At 33.9% G+C, this 12737-nt stretch overlaps 1 long non-coding RNA gene across 1 annotated transcript in view; it reads right to left on the bottom strand.

Annotated features, from left to right (window-relative positions):
* Positions 1-820: 820 nt before the first annotated feature.
* Positions 821-12737, bottom strand: part of LOC125934690 (uncharacterized) — a 34511-nt gene continuing 22594 nt past the window's right edge. Inside the window, exon 3 of the long non-coding RNA XR_007461494.1 lies at positions 821-980. This is a non-coding gene — a long non-coding RNA (uncharacterized LOC125934690). The remainder of the gene's footprint in view (positions 981-12737) is intronic.

Raw genomic sequence — 12737 nt, 5'->3', positions numbered from 1 at the left:
TTTCATTTCTTTTCTCTGGAGAATGCATCTCTCGGTTTACCATTTACATATTTATTTTGTTGACTTTCTATTCTCACTAAAATTTAACCCTGAAGAAATATGGATTTTTGCCTCTTTTGCCTATCTCTGGCACACAGGTTATAGATATTTTGATTAGTTTTCTTTCTACCATCCTCACTCAAGTGTTTATAGACATAATTAAATTAATAACTTTGTAATGGTATCACAAAAGTTATCTTTTCCAAAGTTGTTAAGAGGAGGCATGTCTTGATTAACCATTGGCATATAATTCTAATTCATTACTTATTCAGTTAAAGGCAGATGAAACAGATAAATGTACACATCAATGCATAAGTAAGTGTTTAAACACATGAGAAGTAATTGGAGATTTTTAGTGTTGAATGAAGTATTATGAAAATGTTCAGCCCATTCAGAATTCAGACTCAGAGGTAAGTCTGAATTTCTAAACCTCTATCTTTATTCTTTTATCATTACTTTTAGTGCATTTTGTCTATTCTTAAAATATATAATAATATTTGAAATTTCATTCTTTGAGCTCTAAAAAAAATAAAAGGAAGGGCACACACCTACATGGGCTTGGGAAAAAAATGCTTTACCCAATATGTGTTGGGGCAAGAAATGAATTGCGGTGGTAAAATCCACTGTTCCTTTCAGACTGACTTGTGAACAGAACCATGAGGCACTGAAAAAAATCCCTCCACAAAGGAACACAGTTGACAAATGAAAGATTCTCCTTGCATGACCTTAAAATAATCTAACATTACTCCATTATTACACTGAGCGATCACTGCAGTTTTATTTTTGGTCCCGACTGAATTAGGGCTCACCTTTCGATGGTTGCCATTTTCTGCTTTTTGTGCGTAATAACTGACTTGACATTTGTGATGTTCCAATGTGTCTTTCTTAATGTTAAGGAATCATCTGTGCATTAATGAACTGGCTTGATGGATCTGCCAAACCTTTCAAAGAAGCAATTAAGTCTCGGTAAGAACTTGCATGAATGGCACGATTTATTGTAATCTAAGAAGAAGAAGTATAAACAAAAAGTAATTAATTTTTAAAGGTGGCAGTCAAGTGGTACAACACGAGAACTGCGTCTTCCGAACTTCATCTACAGAGAGCATAAAAACAACATGCTATTTTTTAAATGTCTTCTCAAATTTCAAATATGACTTTTGGGAAACTGTTCAACTTTATTACTGTTCAAAATGTTTAAATGAAAATGACGCGATATCATTTTTATCTATCAAACGAGAGAGGCTAAATTGGACACAAAGCACATGAATATTCAGGGTTATGACAGAAATGATAAAGTAAATTTCGCTCACCATTGTTAATGGCAGGCTGAGCTGCAATCATGTGGCTTATTGATACATTTTCAGTATGTATGAGAAGCTTAGGAATACCACATACTATACTGCATAAACTACTCATAGTAAATAACCACAAATATAACCGTACAAAGCATTGATGCCTGAAGATCCGTAAATGACATTTATTACGTATTTTTCACATCTACCATGAAAGCAAACATCCGAAATGTTTAACAATGAAGGAATGGTAAGTTAAACTATGTTAGTGCACCTGTGAAATTGTATACAGCATTTTCAGTGATTTTTTTTATACAAAATGAATTTTCCATCTTGCATATATTGAACACTTTTGTGCTAGGCACTATGCTAATTGATTTACATTTCACTTTTACAAAGCCTATTTCAGTTGTAGGATCTAATATTTTTCTCAACTTACTGACAAAGATCATTTTGATTAAAGTAACTTGTTCGGGGTCACATTGTTCAAATGGGATGCAGCAAAGCCCAGAAATATGTCTGGTTAGAAAAATCCACGTTCTTAACCCATGAACCATACTGACTATTCAGTGATGTAATCTTATTGAGCAAAAAAAAAAAAAAAAAAAAAAAAAAAAATCTTCAGGGACACTTTGCGTACAGGTTAAGTGGTTAAACTGAATTGTTATACTCCAATAACTTCTTTTTTTTTTCTTTTTGCTATTATTACTACATGTTATATCAGGAATACATTAAATGGTTGACTAGGTAAAGGAATTATTCACACAATATATTTTTCCTCTATAGGTCATAGCAAGCTTTTGCTTTTTCAGTTGGCTTCCTTGATTTAATCTTTGAGAATTCATATTATATTCATTTGGACAGTTTGGAGGCTTCTCAAACAGGAATCTGTATCTTTGGGGAGGTTTCCTCCATGCACTACAGGTATATTTGCCATAGTATATGTTTAGGGAGATCTGGAACATAAGGAAAGGACTCAGGGATTCAACAGCCTTTGTGGAAAACAATAATATAAACCCATAAATTTTTATATAATCTGATTGGAAAATAAACAGAAAAATGCTATGATCCAGAAAACAGTTTTTAAAAATATATAAAAGTAGTGTATGCTTTTATGTAAATTTCATTATTTTTTTTCATGATTCATTATCTTCCTTCTTGCTTATGGCACATTTTAGCTGATGTTTGTAAGTCACTCTCAGTGTCAGTTTGTCAGAAATGTCTTTCTTATTCCTTCAGACATGCCATTTTATCCCTTATCTAATACCCTGGTAAGTGGCATTTAATGCAATTGGGTTGATTTCTTTGGTTAAATACTTATTTAACTAATGTGACTGTGAATTCTATACAGGCAGGGCAGGATAGACACTGTCATGATCTCTTCTGTACCACCAGGGTATAGCACAGTGATTAGCCCATAACCAGTTTTTAATAAGTATTTATTGAATAAATAAATGAATAAACAAATGTATATTTCAGATATGTTTATAATAAATGTGAAGAATGTATTATTTTTTGATTAAGTACAATACACATATTATAGAAAATGGGGAGATCATATCATGAGCTCATGAAATTGCACTGATTTTAAGAAGCCTAAACTGAACCCCACATGGGGGGTGAGATGATATTTTTGTTTGTTCCGTATGAGAGGTAGAAAAAGTTATATTTTCAGGATGGATTTTCAAAAATACACTATTCTTTATAAAAAAAGATTTTGTCGACTTCATTATATACTCTTGAATTTTATTTCATCTTTATAATTCAGGGTGAGAATAGTGTGAGACAAAAGTAAGAATATATGACTTTAAAAATATCAAGTTTTTATGTTGACCAATGGGAGCTTTTATTTATTTTAATTTTTTATTTTCAACTTTATTTATTTATTTTGAGAGAGCAGAGTGAGCACAAGCAGGGGAGGGGCAGAGAGAGAGGAAGAGAGAGAGAGAGCCCCATGCAGGGCTTGAACTCATGAATTATAGATCATGACCTGAGCTGAAACCAAGAGTTGGACACTTAACCGACTGAACCACTGAGGTGTCCCAACCAATGGGAACGTCTAATGACATCCAGAAATATAGAGGCAGGTATTGATTGTTCTATGGTTTCTGATAATATAATTAATAAGATAAAAGCTATTACCACCATTTCTTAGGCTTTCTTTCAGGAATGTTGGTAATTTGTCTACAGTCACAAGTAAACGCATATATTGTGGCTCAATGCACATCTTTTTGCTTAATTTTCATGCTCTTTTAAATCATTATAATTTCAATAATGTTGGGGTAAGTTAGGATGAATGCTATTTTATTCTCCATTTTTTTTCCTACTAGTTTTTGATGGGTGTGAAGAAAGAAAATTGATATTATGGTCTGCCCAATGTTTTAAAAATCTTTTTGATTATGGACCTAATGCTCAATTTAAGAACAAGATTTAGCAGGGCAAAGTAAAACACCCCCAATGTCTCTTTTCAGTAATTACTCAGGTTCATAACACCTGGGATGAGGATGTGACAGTGAGAAAGAAATAGTGATGTTTGATGACTTTTTTGTTTAAGAAATAAAGAAACAATAAAAAATTATATGAAACTAATTGAATGCTATGGTTGAGGCTAGACATTGTCTTCTCATGCTTGCGTGTACCATATTTAAAATGCGTACAAAAATTGGTTAGGGTGATTTGGACTTACAGTGCTGTTTCCCGCTCAGTACAGGTAAAAGTGTGTATTTTGTGTCTTCATTTTTACTTATAACACCAACGTCTTTTGTGAATATATAATGATGAAAAATCTAATGTGCTAAAGTAAGTTTATGTATGAATTAACACATTACTATCAGCTGCTTTGAGGAATGCAAAAATCCCTTTAATCTTTTTCAAAGACTAAACGTGCTTTGAGGTACTTTACAATTTTACTGAGCATAGTTATGTAATCTATTTTATCTATTAGTCCTTATCATAAAATTGGGCTCTCTAATATACTATCAATAGAAAAGGTATGGTGTGCAAATAGAATACTTCTTTCTTCATTTTCAAAAGTCACTTAAGTGTGAATACATGCTGTGCTGACTATTCTAAAAACAGTGGACTGATTTCCTGACTTGTTTCATAGGATGGTCATAAAATTATAGTTAATTTAATATTCTTTTTTATGTATATATGAAAAATAATTTCAAGGACACTTCATTACTTTTGAAATGACAAAAATAGCAGTATTACATAAGTACAAAAGAGGAAGTCTTGTCATATTTATTTTAAAAAGTAGATGTTACTCAATCTATAGATTCAATGCAATCCCAACCAATATCCTGGCAACTTACTCCCTGACAAAGTGATTTTAAACTTTATATGGAGAGGCAGAAGACCCAAAATAGCCAACTGTGACATAAAAATACATGAACAAAGGTAGAGCACTGACATTATCAGACTTTTAAGACTTACCTTAAAGCTAGAGTAATCAAGAGAGTAATGCATTAGTGACAACATAGACAAACGGATAACTGGGATGGAACCCAGAGCCCAGAAGTAGACTGCATAAATATAGGCAACTAATCTTTGACAAAGAGCAAAGGAAATACAATGGAGGAAAGATACTCTTTTCAAAATATGGCACTGGAACAATGGGACATCCACATGCAAAAAGAAAAAATAAAATCAATCGAGGCACAGATGTTATATCTTTCACAGAAATTAACCCAAAATGGGTCATTGATCTAAATTTTAAGAATCAAAACTATAGGGGTGCCTGAGTGGCTCAGTTGATTAAGGGTCCGACTTTGGCTCAGGTCTTGACCTCACAGTTCGTGAGTTCCAGTCCACATTGGGCTCTTTGTTGACAGCTCAGAGCCTGGAACTTGCTTCGGATTCTGTGTATCCCTCTTTCCCTGCTGCTCCCCCACTCATTCTCTGTCTCTCTCTCTCAAAAATAACAAACATTAAAAAAAAGACTCAAAACTATAAACATCCTAGGAGATAGTACAGGAGAAATTCTAGATGACCTTGAGTACTGCAATGGATTTTTTAGATAAAACATCAAAAGCATGTTCCATGAAAGAAACAACTGATAAGCCACAATTCATTAAAATTAAAAACTTCTGTTCTGTGAAAGACCCTGTCCAGAGAATAAGACAACAAGCTGGTGACTTGGAGAAAATATTTGCAAAAAAACATGTCTGATAAAGGACTGTTATCCAAAATAGACAAAAAATTTCTTAAAACTCAACAATAAGAAAGGAATCTATCTGATTTAAAAATAGGCCAAAGAGCTGAACAGATAGGTCACCAAAGAAGATATATAGATGGCAAATGCACATATGAAAGAATGTTCCACATCATACGTCATTAGGGAAATGGAAATTAAAACAACCGTGAGACACTGCTATGTGCATATTAAAAAGGCCACATTTATAACGTGACATTACTCAAGGTTGGCAGGAATGTGCAACAATAGGAGCTCTCATTCATTGCTGGTGGGAATGCAACGTGGTTCACCCACTTTGTAAGACAGTTGTTTCTTACAAAACTAAACATCCTCTTCCATATGATCCAATAATGGTGTTCCCGTGTATTTACCCAAAGGAACGGAAGTTAGGTCTATGCAAAATAACCTGCACACAGATGTTTACAGCTGTATTCATAATTATTTATATGAATATGTAGTGCTTTTTTCACAGTTGACCAAGGTTGACAGCAACGGAGATGCCCTTCAAATAGTGGAATAGACTAAAAACAAAACAAAACAAAACAAAACTCTGATACACCTATTCAATGGGATAGTATTCAGTACTAAAAAGAAATGTGTTATCAAGCAAATGTGTATTTATACGAAGCAAAAGAATGCTATCTGAGAAGGCTGCATTCTGTATGATTTCAACAGCATGATATTCTGGAGATGGAAAAATTATGGAAAACTTAAAATAATCAGTATCTGTCAAGGGATCTGGGGAGGAAGGGATGAATTCACAGAGCACAGAGGATTCGGGGGGCAGTGAAACTGTTCTGTATGACTTTGCAATTGGGTACACCCGTTAAACATTTTTTCAAACCCATAAAACATACAATACCATGTGTGAATCTTAATAGAAACTTTGGATTTAGGGTGATACTGATGTGTCAAAGTAGATTAATCAATTTTAACAAACGTATCACTGTGGTGAAGGATGTAGATATGGGGAAAGACTGAGTGTAGGGTGGAGAAGGGGAGTGCATGAGAACTTTGTACTTTCTGCCCAATTTGGTTATCTACTTAAAACTGCTCTGGGGGACAGCTCAGTGGCTCAATCTGTTAAGTTAGACTTCGACTCAGGTCATGATCTCACAGTTCGTGAGTTCGAGCTCCATGTTGGGCTCTGTGCTGACAACTCAGAGCCTGGCCTCCTGCTTCGGATTCTGTGTCTCCCTCTCGCTCGCTCTGCCCCTCTCCTGCTCATGCTCTGTCTCTTTATCTCTCTCAAAAATAAATAAACATTAAAAAAATATAAAATCAACTGCTCTAAAAAATCAAGTCTATTTCTTCTAAGTCAGTATGGTTTATTTGTAATTGCATCCTAATTGAGCTTATTTGGTCAAGCTAAAATGCTTAGATAATTTAAGTAAGTGTAAAAGTTTATTTTGCAATTTATTTCCAGTTTAATCTGACAACATGAAAAACAAATGTTTACATTGTAGAAAACACAGTACATATTCAGTCTGAATTAAATCCAAAATAAGGGAAACATGATTTCTTTTTAATGACTATATAATTGCATTAGAAATTTTACCGGCTTTATTGAGATACAATTGACACGTATAACACTGTGTAAGTTTAAGGTGTAAAATGTGTTGACTTGATGCACTTATATATTACAAAATGATCACCAGCATAGCATTAGCTAATACCTCCACCATGTCACATAATGACAATTTTTTGTCACTTAAGATGTACTAAAGTGACACTTAAGATGTACTCTCTTAGCAACTTTCAAATATATGATACAGTATTATTAACTGTAATCACTATGCTGTACATTAGATCATCAGAACTTATTCATCTTATAATTAGATGTTTGTATCCTTTGGCTTAATTTTACTGGAATTTAGAAATAAAATTAGGCTATGATATTAAATTATAGTTTCTTTATTTGGGGCTTAAGTTTGTTTCATGAAGATGTTAAGAGAGCTTCTTTGCTTTCAGTCAACGAACACATCTGCTACATCCTTTCTTAATGTATAGTCTAAAAACTGTATCAAAATTATATGAGGTTCTTGTTAAAAAGGCAGATTCCAACCACAACTCTGAGTCCTTAGTAATTCTTTATTATCATTTGATATATATATAAAACATATATATGAACTTTAGGATTCTTTTTAATTTTGTCTTATTTCCCTTCTATTAAAAATAATATTAAGTTTAAAAATATGAGTAGAGTAGTATCCACGGGCTTATTGCACTCCATAATATTTCCAAATGAATTAATCCTGATATATATGCATGTGTCTGTAAATATTCAGACTTATCACATATAAATAAAACATGCATTATAATATATATTTATAAGCATATATGTGGGTATGTAAATCTGAATAATGTTTTCCCATAATTTGTGGTTTCTGCCATTTGATGACATTTAGATATAGTTTGTTATTTTACTATTTTTTTCTACCTTGTTAGGTAAGTTTAAATATATCAAGCATCTATTACACATCTTTATTCATTCTAAATGCATATTCCTGGGCCTGTTGCATTAGTACATCTGGAGGTGAAGCATCTAAATCTGTCTTTACAAAAATTTTCTAGGATTTTTTGTTTATATTATCATTTAGAATCATTGCAGTAGTCCATAGGATCTTACCACAAATGATATGGTAAGCTTAGAATTGGAGTTTGAAATAGGGGGGGTGATGTTTGCTCCCGAATTCTTTCCCCATCCCTTCAATAAATCTTGTTTCCAGAATCTGATTAGACAACTTTATTTTATACCTAATATCTTGGATCTCTAGATTAACACTATATAACATTATTTATAACTAATTTAACATGATATAGACATTTTATTCTGTCTCGAAAAAAAAATATATATATATTTAGGTCTTAATTATTTTCCATATTAGTATATAGTATTATGTATAACATTAAAGCTAATAAATGCAATGTTTAGGTTATATATTTTTCATTTACATGGTTGTATATAATTTTTCTAGTTGTCGGAAAACAAACTATAAACCTAAGAATGAGCTGACAATACTTTTAAAGTCTATTCAAACTATTGCTAAATGTCCTAATTTATAGGAGAGGATTTTACTCCTACTAGTTGTCCTGACTGAAAACTTAGCATAATTTATGTTACTATCTACAAATTCCATTATATATGATGTGAGATGACTATATAAAATCATTAAATGAGTGAATAAATGAATAATAGACAAACTCATAATAAAGGAGACATGATATATAAAACTAATCTTGGAATGAATACCCAGAAATTAGTAAAAATTATTACTGACATTTTTATACATTATTATTATTGGCCCCTCACTCGAGCAATTACAACATAAAATCTCTAAATATTATAAACATGTGAATCCATATCTGAAGGCCTAAAATTTGAATAAATAGATTCTAGAACATAATTACCTCAGTAAACTTACAGAATGGCCATTCTGTATAGACACATGGAGAACAGAATTTTCCCAGCTTTCCAACCAAAGTCCAACAGGCACCCTGGGAGTAGCACAGGTTACTTTCTGTTAAGGTCTTAGAATTTCTCCCACACAGGAAGGAATAACCTATTACTGACCTATTTTGATGGTGTTCTGTGATCTTTTACCATCTGCATACCAGAAGGCCTGGTCTTTCTGGATATATTAGCTTATCAGACTGCATGACACAATTTTTTTCTCTCGACACATCATCTTCTGTTTTATTAATTTAAGATTTTTAAATAATGTTCAATTGTATACTAGTTATCTCTATATAAAGTTCAATTTGAAATTCACATGTTGATAACCTATGAGTCATAGCTGGGACTTTAACAATACAGTCTGTTATTAAACACATTTAATGTTTTATATCAATGTGAGGAACAATTTATGTGGTTTTAATATTACACAAATGTATGGCCAGGTAATATTGTGAAATAATATGTATTTATCTTTATGAGAGTGACTTTCCTGGATTTTCCATCAATTTGATATGATATTTTTGAATTTTTTTCTTAGTAGTATTATAGACAGAGTCAAAAAAAATGAAAAGAAAAGAAAAAAGAAGTAGTTAACACTTTCTGGCTATTAACTTCCAAATACTCAAGCCCTTAAGAAAACCTAGAAGAAGAAAGAACACTCTTGACTATAGGCATTATGATTTAAGAAGTAAAAAGGAGAGGAAATCTTCTTTTTTTTTTTTTTTTTTTTTTTTTTTTTTTACACCTAGTAAAAGAACCTCCAGGTAGCATAAGGAGACAGAAGTCACATGGATCCAGTGCCATGGGCCAGGCCTTACCATCCTGGAAGTCACTAATGCTCAGCTGAGCCCTAGAGGTCACCAAATGGGTGATACGCTGAGATACATATGGAACCATTTACTTTTTTTCCCAGCAATATTTTAGTGAGTGTATGTACATGCCAAGCACTATTTTAAACTTAAAAGAAGAAATGGACTGGTAAGAGAACAACAAACGTGAAATATCCAACTTTATCCTCTCATGGATCCTACATTCTAATTGTATGGGGTAAAGGGTAGCATGTGGGGAAAGAAGTGAAAGATTGTCAGGTGGCAAAGAGCTATGGGAAAGATTTGGAAAGAAAAGGATATGGAGGGTACCCAAAAGGTACTGGAAAACACACTTATTTTACACAGAGGTGGGTAAATGAGTCCTCAATGAGAAAGTGATTTTTGGGCAAATTCCAGAAGGAGCTAAGAAAAGAGGCAAGTAAATTTCTGGGAAAGAGCTGTCCAGGTGAAAGGAAACAGTTTCTATCAACAGTTCTTATATGTCTGCCTATTAGTAACCAAAAGCTCAACAGACAATTCGGGTATGTATTCGAGGTTGAGAAAAATTGTCCTAGATTAAGGAGGTAAGAAAAAGGGACACAGAAACACCAAGCTGGTTATTGATACTGAGAAGAGAACTGTTTAATCCCATAGTCTCTACAAATCAAATCAGTATGCTCAAGATGTCCACTCCAAAATTCGGGGCCCAGAAATGAGAAGTAGGTAAGAAACCCAAGGCTCTGATTACAAAATTAGTGTGAGTGGAACCAATTTCCAACACCAAGCAAAACTCAACCCTCACCCAGCTGCTTTAAGTCAAGATAGTTACCTCTGGTGTGTGATGGCCGGGGAGGGGGGTAGGTAGGGGAGATATTTTTTTTTTTTTTTTTTGCCAGGAGTTAGAAAGAAAATATAGGGAAAAAAACATATATGAGAGAGAAGGAAATAAAGCTGCACAAGACTATCAAGAGCCTCAGAACTCCTAGGACCATTCAGACCAATAAAGAAAACAAACAAACAAACAAAACTTTTTAGACTGGTAGCCAGTATATCCCTGAGGAACCAAAGACCTATTTGTCTCATGGTGTCTCACAGTCAGTAACCATAATCTTAGCTGTGCTTACTGTAAAGCAGTATGGGTCTATTATGAGAATTCTGTTAAGTATGACCTTAGTAGGCTGGAAAATAATGATACGGGTTTCAAGATTGATCATTTGAGAGCAATCCAAGGAACACGACTTGTGCAGAATTCTAGATCCGTTTTGAATTTAAAATAACCCTGAAAGGTCCAAATGGAGATATCCAGTCAGGAAGCAGAACTTTGGGGTTTAAAGCTCACGAGGAAAATTAGGGCAGGGGGTAAACATTTGGGGATCATCACCACATAGAACTTTGGAAATATGAAAATGAATGATATTGTTCATATATGGCATGCGTACATAGAAAAGAGAAATGGGCAGAATGAAATCCCAGGACCGCACTAAATTTTAAGAGCTGGGCAAAGGAAGAGGGTTCATGAAAAAGAATAATAGGGAACATAGGTGCCTAGAGGGTTTACAAGAAATATCATATGGCCTTTAATGTAACCTGCAATGTAGTTTAGCCACACTCCAAATACCCATCAGGAAATATAAGTGCCAATTCCTTGGTGCTCTGCTCAAATTATAACCTTTTTGATATAACCTTTGGGGTATGCAGTTTATCCATTCTACATAATCTATCCCTGGATCACATCAGAACAGCTGAGGTTGCAAATAGAAAGTCCTTTCTTTCAGTGTGCTTAGAATGGTAGTACTGAAGCACTTTTGGCAGCAATGATTATGTGATACTATAAAATATAGCTTTGTTAAACTTTTCTATGTCTTTTTTCTGTAAGTTTGCTGTGTTCCATAAATTGCAGTTTGCCGCGTGAGGACCAACAGTAGGAAGGTCTCCTTGGCCACCGTACTGGGAATAGCACTCCTACACTTCGGGAAATTCTCCGTTCGTTTATGATACCATCACTCATTTAACTGACCGAAATTTGATCTTTGCATTGGCTGGAAGAAGCAGATAAATTACCTACCTTTAGCTCACAAGCATTTAAGCCATATTTTTTCCCATGTAGCCCTCACCTGGTTTCTTTTCACTCATTCTACTCTCCTTTCACTCGTTTTTCATGATCTCATCTTAGTAAAACTATATTGTGTTGTACTGTATGTATGAAAGGCGAATTATGCGAGATATTCTCCATTTACCCGCTCAAACCTATCATCCTCCAGTTTGAACTATGTCCCGGAAAGCTGAACTTTATGTATAACGTCAACCTGGCTCATTTTCCCTGACTTTTGCTTAGCTTTGGTTAATGGAAAGTGCAGCCTGAAGGTCCGAAGACTGGAAGGTGGTGATTTGGAGACATTATTGTCTCATTTGTCTGCTGTGCTGTGGTTTGTCAGTGGCTGTATCCTTTTCCAAAAGCCATCGGCCCTCTCAAATTGTTGTCACTCCTGGCTCCGGAAACCTCCAATTTCTCATCACAAAATCCTGTCATTTTTCACCTCACACTGGGTGTGGCATCGTCACCCTGCTGTTGCATTTAATTCAGTGTTTAGTCGTCTTTGTTTGCCTAACCCTATCCAAACTTTGTAAAAAGGTTATTTCAATATCTGCTTTTTGCTAATGCTTTCAATATGTCACGTTTCCTGCTGAGATGTTGACTGAGGAAGCCGTCTTTGTACATTTTTTAATTAAAAGTTGTTCTCTATATTTTTACCAAGTGCACCCATACATATGCAAGCTTGCATGTATGCATATATCTGAACTGAATGACTTATTTCTAATTTTGTGAGCCAAGATCCTGAAATCCAGAATGAGACAAATAATGTCCTAAAATTATTAATTGGCTTATCTTGATTTTATTTCTCTCTATCCCTCTCAAACTCACACAAAAAAATGAAAGTTAACTT

Source organism: Panthera uncia, assembly GCF_023721935.1.
Source record: "Panthera uncia isolate 11264 chromosome A1 unlocalized genomic scaffold, Puncia_PCG_1.0 HiC_scaffold_17, whole genome shotgun sequence".
Taxonomy (NCBI): domain Eukaryota; kingdom Metazoa; phylum Chordata; class Mammalia; order Carnivora; family Felidae; genus Panthera; species Panthera uncia.
This window is presented reverse-complemented; position numbering and strand designations above follow the sequence as displayed.